The 22,097-nt window shown below is 35.9% G+C and overlaps 1 long non-coding RNA gene across 2 annotated transcripts in view; it reads left to right on the top strand.

The window, feature by feature from the left end:
• LOC118144460 (uncharacterized) overlaps window positions 1–22,097 on the top strand; it is a 179,052-nt gene that overhangs the window by 62,153 nt on the left and 94,802 nt on the right. Inside the window, exon 4 of one of the 2 annotated variants that reach the window (XR_013522344.1) lies at window positions 11,780–11,837. The exons of the other annotated variant lie outside the window; for it this stretch is intronic. This is a non-coding gene — a long non-coding RNA (uncharacterized LOC118144460). The remainder of the gene's footprint in view (window positions 1–11,779; window positions 11,838–22,097) is intronic. 2 annotated transcript variants of the gene reach the window in all.

Below are 22,097 nucleotides of genomic sequence, written 5' to 3'. Positions count from 1 at the left end.
TTCCCCAAATCCCAACCTTCTGGTATTACTTTGGGGTTAGAATTTCAGAATACAAATTCAGGAGAGGCATAAACATTCAGTCCGTTGTACTCCCAAATTATCTTTTTTTCTTTCTGGAAGTATCAGCAACATCCATTCAGTCACCAAACCTGGAAATCTAAACAACTTTGATTTGTACCTTTCCCTTAATTTCTATATCTGAAAATAAAATCATGCCAACGTGGCTTCAATATTTTTCTACTCCCTTGGTCCTTTTCTTTTTTTGTTTCCACCATGGTCCTTTAAACCTTCCTAATCTGTTACATCAACTTTGGCAAAAGCTCCACTTTGCCTACAAAATTGAATTCACATTCTTCAACATTTCCTCAAAAGTTTTCATGAAAGATCTCTGAGTACACTTCTGTCCTGCCTGCTTCTTTATCCTCTTTTAAGTAGAAATCTTTTGTTGTTATTGTTAGGAAACATAATGTTGTTTTCATGATATATTTGCTTCCTTGATGTATTCACATTTTTCTTTCTCTGATGGTAATTCATTGTTACCACATAAAAAACTGGCCTTTCTTAGTCAGCTCTTCCCATTCTCCCAACTTTGCTCAGCTATTGACCTCTGGGAAGGTTTCTGAAACGGTAAGTTAGAGTGAGTCTTGCTTTTTGACTAAACAAAAATAAGACAGATAACACTATGGGTTTTTTTTCTCAAGGAAATCAAAATACTTTATAAAAATAATCATATTTATCGCTGAATATGACTGTAGGAAAGAAATAAATGTCATCATTGACATTTGAAGAAAGAATATTTTTGTAGCTATAAAATCTGCCTCCCTTTCTCTGGCCCCTAAGTAGAATATGACTCTAAGATTTTATAAGATTTTTCAGGAGCAGAAATGAACATTTCCTTTTTTCAGGAAAATATCTGACAGTCAATAATATCTTTAAGGATCTAGCAAAGTCATAAAACATTGAGCTGTGTCAATCTTCTGTGGCCAGGAGTGGGACTGTGGGTCTATTATTCAGAAAACGATGGGGTTTGTTCACCTAGCAAGTAACAAATGACTCTCCATGAGAATACAGTTTTTGATCAAGAAGGGTTTTATTACTTGACACAAGTAAGGAGAACAATGGGAGTATTCTCCAAAGCAATGTCTCTCTGAGGGAAAGTAACAGAAGGGTTTTCTGGGGTGATAGAGTGGGGACACAGTGCATCACTGCATGCAGAGTAGGATTTTCAGTTGTGCAGATGCTGTGAGTCATTATGACAGCACATAGGTTATGTTATTGTAATGGAGCTGCAGTCCCTCTCATGGTGGAGACTTTATCATGGCAATAAGGAAAGTCTACTTGGGTTTATTTAGAATTTGCCAGGTTGTGTTAGAAGCTGGCTTTGACTGACAAGGTGACTGTATTCCACACAGGATTTAGGGGAAAACAGGCTGAATGGCAGGAGACTAAATAGGCTGATTGCTCAACTTGTCCAAATTTCTGCAATCCCTGGAGAACCTCCCTATCTGCTTACAGATTTGGAAGAAAAAGTAAACCATGTAAGTCGATATGTCCTCTAAACACTTCAACTCAATGGAAAATATGCATTCTAATATCATTTAACCATAAGATAATCTGGAACCAGGATCAACAGACAACTGTTATATTAAGAAAATTTTTATCAAATACATTTTCAAAATTTAAAAATTTTCATATATAAAAATGTTTTGAGTGAAGTGTATTAGGCGATGACTAAAATGAGTTTTTAAAACTATATTTTATAACCACATTTTGTCCTAAAAAATAAGAAAACTTAAAATCTACAAAATGAACGTTTGTTTCCAGATATGACATATACAGAGAACGGCATTCATCATTTCTGTCATTACAAAAAAATTAAAACCAAATAGACAAACAATATTACTGACTCTACTCGGATCAAAGAAAGAAAATCATCACACCAAAATCTGTAGAAAGATACTCAATCAGAGATACAGCAGAGATTTGCTTATCTTGAGCAGCAGCTGTTAAGACAATAAACTGGTGGGAGAACTTAAATGGTAATTTTTGATAAGTTATTCTTGGCTGTGTATGGATTTCTTTTTTAAGTGGAATTGAATTTTAATTTTTTTAAAGATTATTTCTCTCTATATATTAATAAACAGTGCAAAGAATAGACCGTCATGTTTAAATTATATTCTAAAATTATATATATATATTTTTTTCCATTAACAACTGGCATGCAAAGAGCCTTAGAGAGTCCAGTGAGAAACTCCTGGGGACAAAGTCAAGGTTAGACTTTTGTGGATTTAATCTCTAGGAATCTCACCATATTCTCAGAGTGAAGCAATGAGAAAGATAACCTCTAATTGTATCTGGGGAAGAAAAGAGTAACCATTGTGAACAATGCCCAGAGCTTTCTCAATAATAAAGGGTTACTGTCCAGGCAAAGAGACTCATTTCACCGGGAGGAAGGAGATTCCTCCCACATCAGCCATCTCTAGCCACATTTTGTTACCTAATGAGACACGAAATCATGAGTAAGGGTAAGGAAATCTATAAAATCTATTGGGAATGCTGATGTCAAAGAGGGAAGCAGAGGGAAGGGAGAAAAAAATTCAGGAACAGTTGAGAAAAGCTTGTGAAAGTCATAGCCATTGTTTTAATGATACAGCTTCTTTAAATCAATGGGATTTAGTTTTAAAAAATTTAGAGTGATTCCTCCCTTCTACTTTTCCTTCATATCAATATGACACTGGTATAATATTGAGGATTACAGCTGAATGAACTGCAAGACATAGACTCTTGGAAGAGGAGTACTATGAAGTCCAAAATCAAAGTGTGACAAAAACAAGATGCCACAAGAATTTAAGCCTCTGGCACTGATAGCTACAGCAAAATTTGAACAGAGACTGATTCTTAACCAGATTAACATAGAATCTCACACTGATGTCCTATTTTTCCTATTCGACAACTTTGAAGGATTTCAACAACAGTAAATTATAAGATATGTTTCAAGGCAAGTAAAAGACATTTTGAAAAGGTAAAGCAATCATCAAAATCAGACAGATATATGACACAGATATTGAAGCTGTCATATAAGTCATTTAAAATAACTATGGTTAATATGTTAAGGACTTTAATGGTAAAACTAGATAACATGAGAAAACAGGTAATATAAGCAGAGAGATTAAAAACTCTAAGAAAGAGTCAAAAAGAAATGCTGGAAAGAACACTGTAACAAAAATAAAGAATCTTCAAAGAACCTGTCAGAAGATGACATGGCACGGGAAAGGAACAGTGTCTTAAGAGAAGGGACAATAGAAACTTCAGAAGTGAAATACAAAAGAGAAAAGAGAATGAAAAACAACAAGCATCGCAGAGCTGTGGGACAATTTCTAAAGGTATAATATACACATACATGGAATGCAAAGCAGAAAAGTGAGAGAACAAAGTAGAAAAATAGTATTTGAATAAATAATGGCGGAGACATTTTCAAAATTAATGACAACAAACCATGGTTCCACAAAGCTCAAAAAGCAATTAGCAAAGCAATAACAAAGAAACAAAAGACAAGCAAAATAAACCCAAGAATGCAAAAAAAAGAAAAAAAACTGTGGAGGAAAAAAAGATAATAGGGATATCATGAAAGCTGCCACAAGAGAAACAAACAAACAAATTAACAAACAAAAATACATCTTACCTATCCAGGAGCATGGGTAAGAAGTACATTGGATTTCTATTAAGAAGTATTCAAGCAAAAGACAGTGGTGTTACATACTTAAAGTGCAAAAAGAAAAAAGAGGAGAATGATATATGCATCAGAATTATTCTTCAGAAACAAATAATAAAGATTTCTTTATTTTCTAAACAAAAACCACTGCTATACCTTATCTCCCCACAAGAAATTATAAATTAAGTTATTTGGGCATAAGGGAATTGGTATTTCCTTGGTTCTAAGGAAAGGAAGAGTGTAAGAGAAGGAATAAATGAAGTTTTTTAAGAAATAAAAATATTTTATATTTCTTATTATCTTAAAGACAATTGCTTGTGATTGTAGCCCATGGATAAGTGAAATGACTGACAGCAATATCACAAGGGATGTATTAAGGAATTGGATACATTCTAAGTGTAATGTGTATTCTCATACATCAGCTAATAAAATTCCTTCTGCTTGAGAAAAGCAAATGGAAGAGTAAAGGTGACTTTATCTTTACAGCTTAGGTACCAGCTCAGCCACATGGGTAGAGAGCCAAGTGGGTACTTGGGGTCCCCAATTCCAGGTCTTGGTTCTTTGATGTGATTTCTGGACCTACTCTGGACTAGAGGGGGCCCACTGCTCTAAAGGGTGAGTCCCAGGCTGGACAGCATTCACCATAAACTGACTGAAATGCCCTTGGGCCTTAAGTGAACATTGTGAGCACTGGTGGTTGCCTGGCAGTACCCACTGTGGGCATGTGGTAATGGTGACATGGGAGGGGACTCCTCCGCTTGAAGCAAGGGGAAGGAAGAGTGGGAAAAATTTGTTCTGCTCTGGGTGCCAGATCAGCAGAAGGAGAAAAGAGGTAGATTTCTAGTTTCTGACTCTAGGCCCTGGCTCCTAGGTGAAATCTTTGGTCTCATCCAGGGACTGAGGGAACTTGCTGCCCTGAAGGGAAGCACACAAGCCAAGCTAGCTTTGCCATCTGTTGCTGTTAGAGCCCTGGGGCCTTGAGCATTCCTAGGAAGTAGCTAGGTATTGGTTACAGTGAGCCTTGGGTGAGACTCAGTGTCATCCTGGCCTCAGATTTGACACAGCACAGTTCCAAGTGTGGTAGCCATAGGGGTGCTTGTGTCATGCCTCACAGAGCTCCAGGCATCTCAACACACACACACAGATACACACACACACACACACACACACAGCACAGAGAGAGAGAGAGAGAGACTGAGACTCTTTTGTCTGGGAGAGAGTAAGGAAAGAGAAAAAGAGTCTGCCTAGTAATCCAGAGTATTCTGGAGCTTGTCCTAGACCATTAAGGTCATACCTGTATGAGTCTGCATGAACCAAAGTGTTACTGGGCTTGAGGTGCTCCCCATGCAGATACAGCTGCAGTGACCAAAAACTTAGATCATAGCACTTAACTCTTTTCAAATACCTGGAAAGCCATGCCACAAAGAACAGGCACAAACATGCCCAGACTGTGAAGACTACAATACAGACCTAACTTTACAATGCCAGGACTTCAACAAATGTCCGCAAGCATCAAGAGTATCCAGGAAAGCCTGACCTCACCAAATGAACTAAATGACGCACCAGGGACCAATCCCAGAGAGACAGAGATATGTGACCTTTCAGACAGAGAACTCAAAATAGCTATTTTGTGGAAACTCAAAGAAATTTAAGATAACACAGAGAAGCAATTCAAAGTCCTATCAGATAAATGTAATGAATAAACTTAAATAATTAAAAAGAATCGAGCATAAATTCTGGAGTTGAAAAATGCAATTGACATACTGAAGGATGCAACTGGGTCCCTTAATAGCAGAATTAATCAAGCAGAAGGAAGAATTAGTGAGCTTAAAGACAGGCTATTTGAAAATACACAAAGGAGAAAAAGGAAAGAAGAGAAAGATCTATATCTAAGTACAAGCAGGTTATAGAACATCAAGCCAATATAACCCAAAGAAGAGTACCTCAAGGCATGTAATAATAAAACTTCCAAAGGTCAAGGATAAACAACAGGAAAGAAACAATAGACAATGGAGTTCCAATACATCTGGCAGCAGACTTTTCAGTGGAAACCTTACAGGCCAGTAGAGAGTGACATGATATGTTTAAAGTACTGAAGAAAAATAACTTTTACCCTTTGGGCTCCTCCTACCCTTAGGTCAACAGGGTAAGAAGGGAGTAACAGTGTTGGCTGGGGTAATTGACCCGGACTATAAAGATGAAATCAGTCTGCTATTCCAGAATGGAGGTAAGGAAGAGTGTGTGCAATACAGAAGATCCATTAGGGTGTCTCTCAGTAGTACCATGCCCTGTGATTAAGGTCAGAGGGAACTACAACAGCCCAATCCAGACAGGACTATAAATGACCCAGACTCTTTAGCAATGAAAGTTTTGGTCACTCCACAAGGAAAGAAAACACAACCTGCTGAGATGCTTGCTGAAGGCAAAGGGAATACTGAAAGGGTAGTAGAGGGACGTAGTCATCAATAGTAGTTATGATTACATGACCAGATGCAGATACGGGGACTGTAATTGTCATGAGTGTTTCTCTTTTGCTAAAAGCATGTTTGTGCATATATACACTTGTACTAAGAAAATACCTCATTGTATTTCATTTTTCTTTTATCATGTGATGTAAGATTTATTGACTTCACATCAGCATTTAAGTGTTGTTACCTCTATGTAATAGCATTTGAGTTGGCGATTGGTGCATTTCCAGTTGTACAAAGGATAATTCTATTGTTAGGCATAATTTTGACCTTATTATTGTCTTTATTTGAAAATTAAGTCTGATCTCAGGAGATGTATATGGGTTCAAGTTGACAAGGGGTAGACTTGTGATGGTTACTTCTGAGGGTCAACTTGATTGGACTGAAGAATGCAAAGCTGATCATGGGTATGTCTGTGAGAGTGTTGCCAAAGGAGATTAACAGTTGAGTCAGTGTGCTGGGAAAGTCAGACTCATCCTTAATCTGAGTGGGCACAATCAGCTGTCAGCGAGGCTAGAATGTAAATCAGGCAGAAGAATCTGAAAAGACTAGACTGGCTTAGCCTCCCAGCCTGCATCTTTCTCCTATGCTGGTTGCTTTCTGCTGTCAAACAGTGGACTTCAAGTTCTTCAGCTTTGGAACTGACTGGCTTCCTTATTCCTTAGCTTGCAGATGAACAATTGTCTGACCTTGTGATCATGTGAGTTGAATACTCCTTAATAAACTCTCTCTCTCTCCCTTTCTCTTTCTCTCTCTCTCTCTCTCTCTCTCTCTCTCTCTCTCTCTCTCTCTATATATATATATATATATATATACACACAAATTTTTGTATATATATATAATATATATACATATTTTTTCTAGCAAATATGTGTATATATATATATTTATATGTAATAGGATAATATATATATTCTATTAGTTCTTTCCCTCTAGAAAATCATGACTAATACACTAGGTATTTTATTTTTTGTGTGGCAATTGTGAATGGGATTGCATTCCTTCAGCTTGACTGTTGGTTTATAGGAGTGCCAATAATTTTTGCACATTAATATTTTATCCTGAGACTTTGCTTTAGTTGTTTATCAGCCTAAGGACCTTTTGGGCTGAGACTATGAGATTTTCTAAATATAGGGTCATGTCATCTGCAAACAGGGATAGCTTAACTTCCTCTCTTTCTATGTGGATGCTTTTTATTTTATTCTGATTACTGTTTTGTTCTGTCTTGCTTGATTTTCTGGCCAGGGCTTCTAATACTTTGTGGAATAGAAGTCATGAGAGAGGGGACCCTTGTCTTGTACTGGTTTTCAAGGGGAATGTTTCCAGTTTTTGCCCTTCAATATGTTGACTGTGGGTGTGTCATAGATGGCTCTTATGATTTTGAGGTATGTTCTGTTAATAACTAGCTTGTTGAGAGATTTTTAACATGAAGCAGTGTTGAATATTTTTGAAAGACTTTTCTGCATCTGTTGAAATAATCGTGGATTTTTCTTTAGTTTTATGTGATAAATCATATTTACTCATTTGCATATATTAAACCAACCTTGCATCCAAGGGATAAAGCCTACATGGTTGTGGTGGATTAGCTTTATGAGGTGCTGCTAGAGTCAGTTTGCAAGCATTTTGTTGAGGATTTTTTGCATCCATGTTCATCAAAAATATTGAAGTGAAATTTTTGTTATTGTTTTTTTGTGTCTCTGCCAGGCTTTGGTATCAGCATGATGCTGGCCTTGTAGGATGAGTTGAATGGGGAGTCTCTGCTCATCAATGTTTTGGAAAAGTTTTAATAGGAAATGTACTAGCTTTTCTTTGTATATCTGGTAGAATTCAGCTATGAATCCTCCTTATCTTGGGCTTTTTTGGTGGGTTATGTTTTACTGATTCAGTTTCAGAGCTTGTTATTTGTCTGTACAGGGAATTAATTTTTTCCTTGCACCAAATTATTTTAAGAGTCATTCACTGAGAACTGGTAATCGTTTCAAGAAGGTTGTATATCTTAAATAATGAAACTTTAGCCACTTGGCACAATGCCTGAAATTTTATTACTACATCATAAAATCACTATATATTGTTAAAATATTTTAACAATTCTTGAAATATATAATTTAATATTTATTCATTAAATATTTACTATTCTAATAGTATTTAACATATTAATAACCATTACTATGAGTTCATCTTAAATGGTACTTTATCATTAGTATAAAGTATTTTTTTGAGAGTTTATAGATACCTCACTACATAAAATAAGGAGTATGACTTTAATATAGTCATAATTGTTTAGTAGGCCCTTAATAAAGGATTAAAAAAGCTATAGGAGCTGTTAAAAATATAGTATTAATTTAAAGAAATTTACATCAGTGGGTATTGTTTTACCAGTGTTCATACTAATAATATGTAAGGTATAAACATTAAATGAATCTTTGGTTTTCTAGATGGTTGTCTGTGGGATTTTATTTTATTACTTTGTTCTATTGCAGTAAGAAAATATGATTGCAATGTACCTTTGAAGTAAGTTGCAGGTGAATCTTACTAGGATTTAAACAACATAGTAAATGTTATGTCAATCATTTCTCTGTCTAGTAAGTTATTTTATTGGCTCCAGTCTACATAAATATTTCCACATTATTTTCTAAGCTTTTTTGAGGCCCAAGATCTTTGAACATTAGAGATGAAACAAAAAAGAACATTTGAAGTCCTGCTTATAAATACTTCTCTATTATGTAACAGAATAAGAGAACATTGTTCATTACCTTGGTGCAAACATAATTGAATTTTTTGCATTGTTGAAATTTGCCATTTGATATTGGAAAACATTCTTAAGCAAATGTAGTTATGTTATACATCATTTTCATGGACATTTTCACTTTATTATATTTTTGCTAATGACTTATTACTTGCTGTTTATTTTATATTTATTTTAGACTATGGAAATAATGTTAGAAAGCAAATTTTTCTTGTTTGAGTTCAAAATGTGTTGTAAAGCAGCAAAGACAACTCGCAACATCAGCAATGCATTTGGGCCAGGAACTACTAAAGAACATACAGTGCAGTGGTGGCTCAAGAAGTTTTGCAAAGGAGATGAGAACCCTGAAGATGAGGAGTCTAGTGGCCAGCTATTGGAAGTTGTCAACAACTAATTGAGAGCAATCATTGAAGCTGATTGATCCTCTTAAACCTACACGAGACATTTGCTAAGGAACTCAGCGTTGACCATTCTATTTTTGTTCAGCATTTGAAGCAAATTGGAAAGATGAAAAACCTTGATAAGTAGGTGCCTTATGAACTGAGTGAAAATCTAAAAAAAATATTTATTTTGAAGTGTTGTCCTCTCTTATTCTACAAAACAACAATAAACAATTTCTCCATTGGATTGTGACGTGTGACAAAAAGTGCATTTTATACAACTGGCAATGACCAGCTCAATGGTTGGACTAAGAATAAGCTCCAAAGCACTTTCCAAATGTAAACTTGCACCAAGAAAATGGTCATGGTCAATGCTTAGTGGTCTGCTGCTGGTCTGATCCACTATAGCTTTCTAAATGCTGGTGAAACCATTACATCTGAGAAGAATGCTCAGCAAATTAATGCGATGCACAGAAAACTGCAAAGCCTTTCTAAAAATATACCAAAAAGTAAAGAGCATCAACATAAAGAAGAATTTACATCAACGAATGGATAAAACAGCCAGTTAACATCAAATGGCAGTAAACCTAAATTTAAATCGACTAAATCCCCCAATCAAAAGATACAGCCAAAACCCAACTGTATGCTACATCCAGACCCATTTCACATGTAGGGATACACAAAGACTCAAAACAAAGGGATGGAGAAAGATTTACCAACCAAATGGAGAGCAAAAATAAATAAATAAATAAAAAGCAGGAGTTGCAATTCTTGCATCTGATAATATAGATTTCAAAGCAACAAAGATATAGTGGTAAAAGGATCAATGCAACAATAAGAGCTAACGATCCTAACACCCGGATACATAGAGACTTAGACTCCATGAGACAGAAAATTAATAAGGATATCCAGGACTTGAACTCAGATCTGGAACAAGTAAACTTAATAAATATTTATAGAGCTCTCCACTTTAAATACACAAAATATACATTCTTGTCAATACCACATCACACCTACTCATAGGTTTAAATGAAATATTTATTGGCCATTATTAATACCCATTTTTTAGAATAAAGCAACATTTCTGTTCTCTCTCCCTCTTTTTCTTCCTTTCTTTCTCTTCTTCACTCTTTTTTTCTTTCCTTCTCTCAAAAAAAAAAAAACTGCAAAACTTGCAGCCGGCACTAGTCACAAAAAAGGCCTAATTCTCCACGACAATGCCTGACTGGATGTTACACAATGAATGCTTTAAAAGTCGAACAAATTGTGCTATGAAGTTTTGCCTAATCTGTCTTATTAACCCAGCCATATGCACCTGACCTCTCACCGACTGACTACCGCTTCTTCAAGCATCTTGGCAACTTTTTGCAGGGAAAATGTTTCCACAACCAGCAGGTTGCAGAAAATGCTTTCAAAGAGTTCATTGAATCCCGACACACGAATTTTTATGTTACAGGAATAAACAAACTTATTTCTCTTTGGCAAAAATTTGTTGATCCTAATTGTTCCTATTTTGATTAATAAAGATATGCTTGAGCCTAGTTATGATTTATTATCACATTGAATTTTGCATTAACCTAATAAAATACTATAAAAATATGTTTTGGACCAGGTGCGATGGCTCACGCCTGTAATCACAGGACTTTGGGAGGCTGAGGCGGGTGGATCATGAGGTCAAGAGATCGAGACCATCTTGGTCAACATGGTGAAACCCTGTCTCTACTAAAAATACAAAAAAATTAGCTGGGCACGGTGGCACGTGTCTGTAATCCCAGCTACTGAGGAGGCTGAGGCAGGAGAATTGCCTGAACCCAGGAGGCGGAGGTTACAGTGAGCCGAGATCGCGCCATTGCACTCCAACCTGGGTAACAAGAGCGAAACTCGGTCTCAAAAAAATAAAAAATATGTTTTGACTATATCAGGTTGTATGACTTATTTGCAGATCTGATGACTAGAGTGAGATACTCCCCATAATTTTTGAAAAATATTAATTAATTGATTAAGATATTTATTGAGTTAAACTTCAAAATAAATATATTTCATAGAGGTCAAAAAAGAATATAAAAATTACTAGACAGATAGCCTAGCACTTTGTTACAAAGTAAGATTGACACTGATTATTTTAACATGACTATGGTTAGTTATTATAGCTAGCATTAGTACACTCAAGGAATCTTAAATGTCTAATTCCAAATGTTCATATGGCAAAGATGCAAACACATATCTGCTAGTATAATGTAGTCTTGTGGATGGATTTGTTTGCTCCTGCAAAAAGTTTTAAAACTTATTGTTTTCTCCTTTTGTTTGAATACTTTAGAGGATGCGGGATATTGACCATGGTTCCAAAGATGTATATTCTTGGGCCTGCAACAGTTTCTAAATACTCCAAATACTCTCTACCTCATAGGATTATCAAACATACCCTACTGTCTTACAGCTGATCAGTTGAAATATTAATTTTTTTAACTTTCAGAATGGTTCCAGAGGCTTTTGAGTTTGTATGGCTGCGTCACAGCAGGACTCTCCCTACAGTAAGATGGTTATGTCACTTAACATTTCACCCCTCTAACTTCTCTCATAATAATTCTTTGTTTATCAAGTTGTATTCCAATTTTATTCTGCCTGAAGAGCAAACAGGGCTTGTGTGTAATTACAGGCTTCTGGTGTGTGCAACAGGTTATTCTAAGTTAGTGCCAATTATGTTTTTGCTTCCTCATACCTATATTTGTTTAGGGCAGAATATTTCTTGATTCACTAGACCTTGGGTTTTCTGAACTGGAAAATTATGATTTTGTTTGAGAGCTGATAGTTATGTTATTGGAAATGAATACATATGTACTCTGATGTATTTTTTTTGTCATTAGTATGAGTCATTACTTCAGGAACAAGTCATCTCTGGGAAAATAAAAATCAAAAAAAAAGTTCTTTAGCTAGGTCTTCAAAGCAGAAAGCCAGATATGATCTTGGCTCCTTTATGTGACAATACTGCCTTACAAGTTTTTGCAAGTGTGACATAATTTCTATTTAAACTAAAATAATAAGTTGTTATACTTTCACACTGATAAAGCTTAAAAAATACAACTGCTTGACATGGTAAAGGACATTGTATTAGAATAGTGTGCATGATGAAGATATGGAATAGGATGCTTTCTAAGTGAACATTTCTGTAGACCTGAGATACCACATCTATGGCAGATTTCTATATACCAATAAGATCAATCTTTTAAATAAAAATAAGATTTGCATTTTATATTTTTCAAGGCTGATGAATAAACCTGTAAGCAGTCTATGGTATTTAGGAAACATACAGTGAGATAATACACAAAATGTAAACAATAAAAGAAGTACGGTGGCTATAAATAAAAACCAGAAATAAAGTGAAATGTTTCCCCTCTTAATAGTTTTTGTAGGAGCAAGCCCTCTATTTTCCCAAGTATTGGTCGAGTCAAACACAATTTGAAAATCTCTGTCTCTAATGAAAGTGTTTCAACTACAAGAAATTTCAGTTACTGAATCTGGTAAGAATATCAGTTGTGGCTGCCTCATCAAAGGAAATATCACAATGAAATCCATTAGTCTTTGTGTGTATAAAAAACTAATTACTGGTAAAAAGCAGTAACTTTTAGTGTCATTACACCTCAGTTTATATTCAAGCATTCTTTCTTTTAACTAAATTTCTTACATGCAAGGAAAACTAAAAATCACAATACAGACAAATAATACTAACATTACTGACTAGTTTTGAATATAAATGTTTTAGAAAAATATTTTCAATTTGAGGTAATTGTCATCCATTAGTACTCATAATTTTGTTGAGTGAAAATAGGGCTATGTTTATGAGAGATACAGAGAAAAGAATATGTCCTTTACCTTCTCAATGAAAAGACCTGTAAAATGAAAAAATGTGCTGCATAAAATTAGTGTAACTTTTAATTGTTTTTCATTTAAATTCTTGAACAGAATTTTTTAAACTCTGGGCTTCTACTTTAAATATTAAAAATAATAAAAATGGGGGACATAATGAGCATAAGCATAAAGAGATTTCATCAACATTTCTCTTACAGAAATATTTTCCTGTACTAGGAAAATACTCATCTAAGAGAAAGATCAGGGAAATAAATGTGAAAGCTGAAGAAAACATACAATGGTTATTTTGACTTAGATTTGGTAAGAGAGAATATAATTGGGAGTTTATTTATTCATATTTTCATTAATCTAAAAATATTTACTGGTAATGATTGTGTTCAAGCAGTAAGCCTGAACTGGGAATATATCATGTTATTCAAAATTAGGTGAATAAGTGTTTGTTCATTAAAATTATTCAATAAACATTTATTGAATACCTATGTTAGGTAAAGAGTCATGTAACATTAAGGATACAGATAACTTTTTTCTTAAGGATCGCATACTTCATAATATTTTGATATTACGAAGTGGTAAATACTGTGTTGGAAGAATGCACAAAAATTATTAAAGCACAAAGGAAATAAATTTCACCTAGAGAAGTTGTATTCAATAGTAAAATAGAGTAAGAGATTAAAAGATGAAATATACCAGTATTTGTTTAGAAATAAATTAATTTTTTCACATATTTAAACTAACATGCTTATTAAGTATACTACCATCATTGATACACACAAATAAACTTAGTAACACTGTTTAGTTAAACAAAATTTGGAAAGAGAGAAGACAGTGGTAAAATATGAAAGGAGAAAGGTGAGTTTTTGGTTTCAGCTCTGATGCATAAAGAGCTTAGAGATCACTTCCATGCTTTACAGCAAGAAAAAATAGGAACAAACTGACATCAATGGCTTTTCTTAAACCTAACAGAAAATGTGATCACAGGCCAAACCAACACCCTGAAATTTAGAGAGATGCCAAGTGAGAGAACCACAGTTGAGATCATCTTTCTTTGATAAGAAGCTGCTGGGGCCATAGATGGAAGGAATGTTAAAGTGGCAATTTTGATAAAAATCTGATTATTTAAGTAAACCAGATAAATTTCCCTAAAGGCAAACTACCAAAATATAGACAAGATAAATAGATAATCTGAATAAAACCAAATCTGTTAAAGACATTGAATCAATAATTAGTATCTTTTTTAAAGCACCAGTCTCAGATGGTTTTACTGATGAATTTTACCATACGTATAAGGAAAAATGACAACCATTCACCATCTTTTTCAGAATATACAAGCATAACAAACAAACAAGTATAAACAAAAACACTTCCTACTCTTCTTATAAATAAGGTCAGCATTGCCCTAATGCCAAAACTGTATAAAGTCATAAAAAGGAAACTATAGATCAATATTTCTCATAAATATATATTTTAATATTTTCTAAAAATAATGATGTTTAACAATATAGAATGAGTTTAATAAGAATCATAAACTGCAGTCAATTATTCCAGGTATGTGAGGCTGGCTCAACATTTTAAAACCAATTATGTAACACAGCATAACAAACTAAAAGAAAAAACATGTGATTGTATCAATCAATGCAGAAAAAGCATTTGAGAAAGTTTGATAAAATTTGTAGGAGGATCCAAGATGGTAGATTAGACACAACTCCAGCACACAACACCCAGCGAGAGAGACGCAGAAACCCAGAGATCTCCTAGCTCCATCCAAGGTACCAGGTGCATCTCAATGGGTCTGGTCCCAGTGTGAGCAAAGCCCACTCATGGAAGACCGAGGTGAAGAGGGGTGCTGCTTCACTCAGAAAGTGCATCTGACCTGCAAGTCGGAGGTTCCACTTCTGGCACTCTGGTCCAGATACAGCGCTTCCCCTAAAGCCTTAGCAATACACAGAACAGGGGATCTTTGCCAGTCAAGCACAGGGAATTACAAGCCCGGAGTTGAATAAGAGTCTGCAGACTGAGCTATCACCCCCTCCCACTGCCTGGAGAGAGGGGGAGCTGTAAGTGGGATAAGCTGGCCAGCCCTTACCCCATGACTGGAGAGAGAAAAAGCTAAATGGGGGAGACTGCCGGGTTCAGCTGGGAGGGTTCGTACCCTCTCACACAAACCCCAGAGGGCTGAAGCTCTGACTCTAGTGGGTTGCGTAGCCAGTGCCACAGTCTGAGATGAACTCTGAATGATCCAGCCCAGTGGAGGAAGGGCACAACCCACCACTAGAGGGGTGGGACTGGGCTAAATGTTTTAACAAAAAACACGGGAAGCCTACATAGCAACTGGAAGGCGTTCTTGACCACCCAGCAGCCCCTACAGGTCAGCGGACGAGGCGGGCCTAATCTCCCAGTATAAACAAAGAAGACATGAAGCTTCCCTAGTAACCTGGAGGAGTCCCTATAAACCCAGTAGCACCCCCACAGGCAGACAAGCTACCTCATCAAGCAGCTCTGACACCACAGCCAGGTAAATCCACAAAGGTGGGAAAAAAAACAGCGCAAAAAATGAAACCATCAAAGACCAGAACACCTCTTCTCCTTCAAGGGATCACAACTCCTCAACAACACAGGATCACAACTTAACCAAGAAGGAGTGTGAACAATTGACAGAAACAGGATTCAGAAGGTGGGTAATAACAAACTTTTCAGAGCTAAAGCAACATGCTCTAACTTAACACAAAGAAACCAAAAACCTTGAAAAAAGGTTAGGTGAAATGCTAACTAGAATAACCAGCTTAGAGAAAAACATAAATGACTTGATGGAGTTGAAAAACAGCCTGAGAACTATGTAAAGCAAACAAAAGTTTTAATAGCTGAATCAATCAAGCAGAAGAAAGCATATCAGAGACTGAAGGTCAACTCAATGAAATAAAAAGAGAAGGCAATACAAGAGAAAAGAAAGTGAGAAGAAATGAACAAAGCCTCCAAGAAATATGGGATTATGTGAAAAAACCTAATCTACGCTTGATCAGTGTACCTGAATATGATGGGGAGAATGAATCCAAGCCAGAAAACATGCTCCAGGATATTATCCAGGAGAACTTTCCAAGCCTAGCAAGGCAGTCCAAATTTCAAATTCGAGAAATACAGAGAACTCCACAAAGATATTCCTCAAGAAGAGCAACCCCAGGGCACATAATTGTCAGATTCACCAGGGTCAAAATGAAGAAAAAAATGTTAAGGGCAGCCAGAGAGAAAGGTCAAGTCACCCACAGAGGGAAGCCAATCAGACTCACAGCAGATCTCTTGGCAGAAACCCTACAAGCCAGAAGACAGTGGTGGTCAATATTCAACATCCTTAAAGAAAAGAACTTTCAACTCAGAATCTCATATCCAGCCAAACTAAGCTTCATAAGTGAAGAAGAAATAAAATCCTTTACAGACAAACAATTATTGAAAGATTTTTGTCACCACCAGACCTGCCCTACAAGAGCTCCTAAAAGAAACACTAAGCATGGAAAGGAACAAGTACCAGTCACTGCAAAAGCAAACCAGTTAGCAAAGACCAAAAATGCAATGAAGAAAATGAGTTAACTAATGAGAAAGAAAACCAGCCAGTAACAAAATGGCAGGATCAGATTTACACATAACAATATTAACATTGAATGTAAATGGCCTAAACACCCCAATCAAAAGACACAGACTGGCAAACTGGATAAAAAGCCAGCACACCCATCAGTGTGCTGCATTCAAGAAACTCATCTCACATACAAAGACACACATAGACTCAAAATAAAGGAATGGAAGGAGATATACCAAGCAAATGGAGAACAAAAAAAAGTAGGGGTTGCAATCCTAGTCTCTGATAAAATGGATTTCAAACCAATAAAGATCAAAAGAGACAGAGAAGGACATTACATAATGGTAAAGGGATCAATCCAACAAGAAGAGCTAACTATGCTAAATATATATGTCCCCAACACAGGAGCACCCAGATACATAAGGCAAGTTCTTAATGACCTAAAATGAGATTTAGACTCCCACACAATAATAATGGGAGACTTTAATACTCCACTGTCAATATTAGACAGATCAATGAGACAGAAAATTAACAAGGAAATCCAGGACTTGAATGCAGAGCTGGACCAAGCAGATCTAATAGACATATACAGAATGCTTTACTACAAATCCACAGAATATACATTTTTATCAGCACTACATTTCACTTACTCTAAAATTGACCACATCATTGGAAGCAAATCACTCCTCAGCAAATGCAAAATAACAGAAATAATAACAAACAGTCTATCAGACCACAATGCAATCAGACTAGAACTCAGGATCAAGAAACACACTCAAACCCGCACAGCCACTTGGAAACTAAACATCTTGCTTCTGAATGTTGAGTGGATAAACAATGAAATGAAGGCAGAAATAAAGATGTTCTTCAAAACAAACCAAAATGAAGAAGACACAACTTACCAGAATCTCTGGGACACCTTTAAAGCATTATCAAGAGGGAAATTTATAGCAATAAATGCCCACCAGAGAAGAGAGGAAAGATCTAAAATTGACACCCTATTATCAAAATTGAAAGAACTAGAGGAGCAAGATCAAATAAATTCAAAAGCTAGCAAAAGACAAGAGATAACTAAGATTAGAGCAGAAATGAAGGAGATAGAGATACAAAAAAACCTTCAAAAAATCAATAAATCCAGGAGCTGGTTTTTTGAAAGGATCAACAAAATAGACCACTAGCCAGATTAATAAAAAAGAAAAGAGTGAAGAATCAAATAGGTACAACAAAAAAAACTGTAAAGGGGATATCATCACTGATTTCACAGAAATACAAACTACCATCAGAGATTACTACAAACAGCTCTACTCAATAAACCAGTAAACCAGGAAGAAATGGATAAATTCCTAGACACTTGTACTCTACCAAAACTAAACCAGGAGGAAGCTGAAACTCTGAATAGACCAATAACAAGGGCTGAAGTAAAGGCAGCAGTCAATAGCCTACCAACCAAAAAAGTCCAGGTCCAGATGGGTTCACAGCCGAATTCTACCAGACTTACAAAGAGGAGCTGGTTCTATTCCTTCTGAAACTGTATCAAACAATGCAAAAGGAGGGAATCCTCCCTAACTCATTTTATGAGACCAACATCATCCTGATACCAAAACCAGGCAGAGACTCAACTAAAAAAAAAAACTTCAGGCCAATATCCATGATGGACATCAACGCAAAAATCTTCAATAAAATACTGGTGAGCAGATTGCAACAGCACATCAAGAAGGTTATCCATCACGACCAAGTAGGCTTCATCCTGGGGATGTAAGTCTGGTTCAACATACACAAATCCATAAATGTAATCCATCACATAAACAGAACCAAAGAAAAAAAACACATGATTCTCTCAATAGATGCAGAGAATTTCTTCAAAAAAATTCAACAGCTCTGCATGGTAAAAACTCTCAAAAAACTATGTATTGATGGAATGTATCATAAAATGATAAAAGCTATATATGAAAAACCTACAGCTAATATCATACTGAATCGGCAAAAGCCTGAAGAATTTCCTTTGAAATCAGGCACTAGACAAGGATGCCCCCTCTTACCACTCCTATTCAACACAGTATTAGAAGTTCTAGCCAGAGCAATTAGGCAAGAAAAAGAAATAAAAAGTATTCGATTAGAAAAGGAGGAAGTCAAATTGTCTCTATTTGCAGATGACATGATTGTATATCTAGAAGACCCCATCGTCTCAGCCCAAAATCTTCTCAAACTGATAAGCAACTTCAGCAAAGTCTCAATGTGCAGAAATCACAAGCATTCCTGTATACTAATAACAGACAGAGAGCCAAATCAAGAGTGAATTCCCATTCACAATTGCTGCAAAGAGAATAAAATACCTAGAAATACAACAATCAAAGGATGTAAAGGACCTCTTCAAGGAGAACTACAAACCACTGCTCAATGAAATAAGAGAGGACAGAAACAGATGGAGAAACATTCCATGCTCATGATTAGGAAAGGTCAATATTGTGAAAATGGCCACACTGCCCAAAGTAATCTGTAGATTCAATGCTATCCCCATCAAGCTACAAATGACCTTCTTTACAGAACTGGAAAAAACCACTTTAAACTTTATATGGAATCACAAAAGGCCCTGCATAGCCAAGACAATCCTAAGCAAAAAGAAGAAAGCTGGAGGCATCACACTGTTATACTTCAAACTGTAGTACAAGGCTACAGTAATCCAAACAGCATGGTACTGGTACCAAAACAGAGACATAGACCAATGGAACAGAACATAGACCCCAGAAGAAACACCACACATCTACAACCATCTGATCTTTGACAAACCCAGCAAAAACAAGCAATGGGGAAGGGACTCCATGTTTAATAAATAGTGTTGGGAAAACTGGCTAGCAAAGTGCAGAAAGTAGAAACTGGACCCCTACCTGTCACCTTACACTAAAATTAACTGCAGATGGATCAAAGATTTAAATGTAAAACCTAACACCATAAAAACACTAGAAGAAAACGTAGGCAAAACCATCCAGAACATAGGCATAGACAAGGACTTCATCACTAAAACACCAAAAGCAATGGTAATAAAAGCCAGGATAGACAAATGGGATCTAATTAAACTCCAGAGCTTCTGTACAGGAAAAGAAATCATGATTGAGAAAAAATTTTTGCAATCTATCCATCTGACAAAGGGCTAATATCCAGTATCTATAAATAACTAAAACAGATATACAAGAAAAAAACAACCCCATTCAAAAGTGGGTGAAGGATATGAACAGACACTTTTCAAAAGAAGACATATATGAGGCCAAAAAACATATCAAAAAATGCTCATCATCACTGGTCATTAGAGAAATGCAAATGAAAACCACACTGAGATTTCATCTTACACCAGTTAGAATGGCAATCATTAAAAAATATGGAGACGATAGATACTGGAGAGGATGTGGAGAAATAGAAACAATCTTACACAGTTGGTGGGAGTGTAAATTAGTTCAACATTTGTGGAAGACAGTGTTGCGATTTCTCAAGGATCTAGAAACAGAAATTCCATTTGACTCAGCAATCCCACTATTGTGTATATTCTGAAAGAGCTATAAATCGTTCTATTATAGAGACACATGCACACATATGTTCATTGCAGCCCTGTGTACAATAGCAAATATGTGGAACCAACCCAAATGCCCATCAATGATAGACTGGACAAAAAAAATGTGGTATATATACACCCCATGGAATACTATGCAGCCATAAAAAACGACGAGTTTGTGTCCTTTGTAGGGACTTGGATGAATCTGGAAACCATCATTCTCAGCAAACTGACTCAAGTACAGAAAACCAAGCACAGTTATGTTGTCACTCATAGGTGGGTGTTGAGCAATGAGAAAAATGTGGACTCAGGGAGAGGAGCATCACACACAGGGGACAGTTGTCGGGGGGTAGTGGAGAGACAATGGGAGGTGGGGAGGAAGGGGAGGGTGGAGAGGGATAACATGGGGAGAAATGCCAGATATAGTATGCACCTAAAGTAAAAAAAAATTTGTAATAAAAACTCAGCTAATTAGGAAAAGAGGAGAATATTCTCAACTTGATAAAAACATCTACAGAAGTTTTACTACTGTCATCATACTTAATGGTGAGGAACTGAATGCTTTCCACCTAAGATCAAGAAGAAATCAAGGAGGGGCTCTCTCTTTATTTCTATTCAACTTCACACTAGAAGTCTTCCCTAGTTTAAGAAGTAAATATTGTGTACGTATGTATGTGAATGTATATGTTTGTATATATGTATATGTATGTGTATATTATGGATTTCTGTATGCTTGTGTGTATATTTATTTACTTTGTCAGATGTAAAATAAAATCCCAGTAGCAAGAAACTCAGTCCCAGATGTTGATTTTTCATATAATTCTCAGTTAAGAGGAAAGATTCTTGGGATACACAGTTGATTCTAGAACAAGGGCAGAAAATTTGTAAGATGAATCTTGCAGTACTGGAAAGTAAGGAAGTATTCAGTGAGAAAACAAAACAAAGCAATCATATTGAAAGTATGTATACGGGGTAGATAAAGCAACTGAAAGTGATCTGGATTGTTATATCTGGAGCAATTCGAGAAATAAATAAAATAGTATTGTATTATAATCTAAAGTATGAAATAAATATCTGTGAGCTAACACTGATACAGATAAATGAGTACATTAATTGACAAGACACAAATCTGCTTTTTGTAGAAGTACTTCTCTCAAAGAGGGGAGCACAATTTAAGTTTGACCTATGCATAGTGAATTTCTTCAGACTCCAGTAAGAAAAAGGGTGGGTTATGCAGAGAGTCACCATCAATATTCAAAAATCATATTAGTAGTATGTAACTTGGTATTATGTGATGAAAATAACACTTCATTTCTGTGGGCTTCTTTCCAAAGACCCATAATCTCAACGTAACTGAGAAAAACACTAGCAAAATTCAAATAGAGAAGCATCCTACAAAATACTCAGTACTTCTTAAAACTAGCAAGGTCATCAGAAACAAAGATACACATGAAAAACTGTCACAAACAAAAAGAGCTATATAATTTGCTAAGGTTGGCATAACAAAATACCACAAACTGAGCAGCAATAGGAGAAATTCATTTTTTCACAGTTCTGGAGGCTAGAAATCTGGAGGCTAGAAGTACAATATGTAAGGTGTCAATATGGTTGGGTCTTCTGAGGGAAGTTCTGGAGGCTACCAGTCCTAGATTAAGTAATCAACAGAACTGGTTCTTCTGAGAGTCTGTTCCAGGCTCCCTGTCTAGCTCTAGCAGTTTTCTGACAATCTTTGGTGCTAAACTTTGACTTGTAAAAACATCACCTTGATTTCAGCCTTCCTCTTCATATGGCATTCTCTGTATCTGTCTTCAAATT

Source organism: Callithrix jacchus, chromosome 9, assembly GCF_049354715.1.
Source record: "Callithrix jacchus isolate 240 chromosome 9, calJac240_pri, whole genome shotgun sequence".
NCBI lineage: Eukaryota > Metazoa > Chordata > Mammalia > Primates > Cebidae > Callithrix > Callithrix jacchus.
Note: the sequence above shows the minus strand (reverse complement) of the source record. Positions and strands in the feature narration are given on the sequence as shown.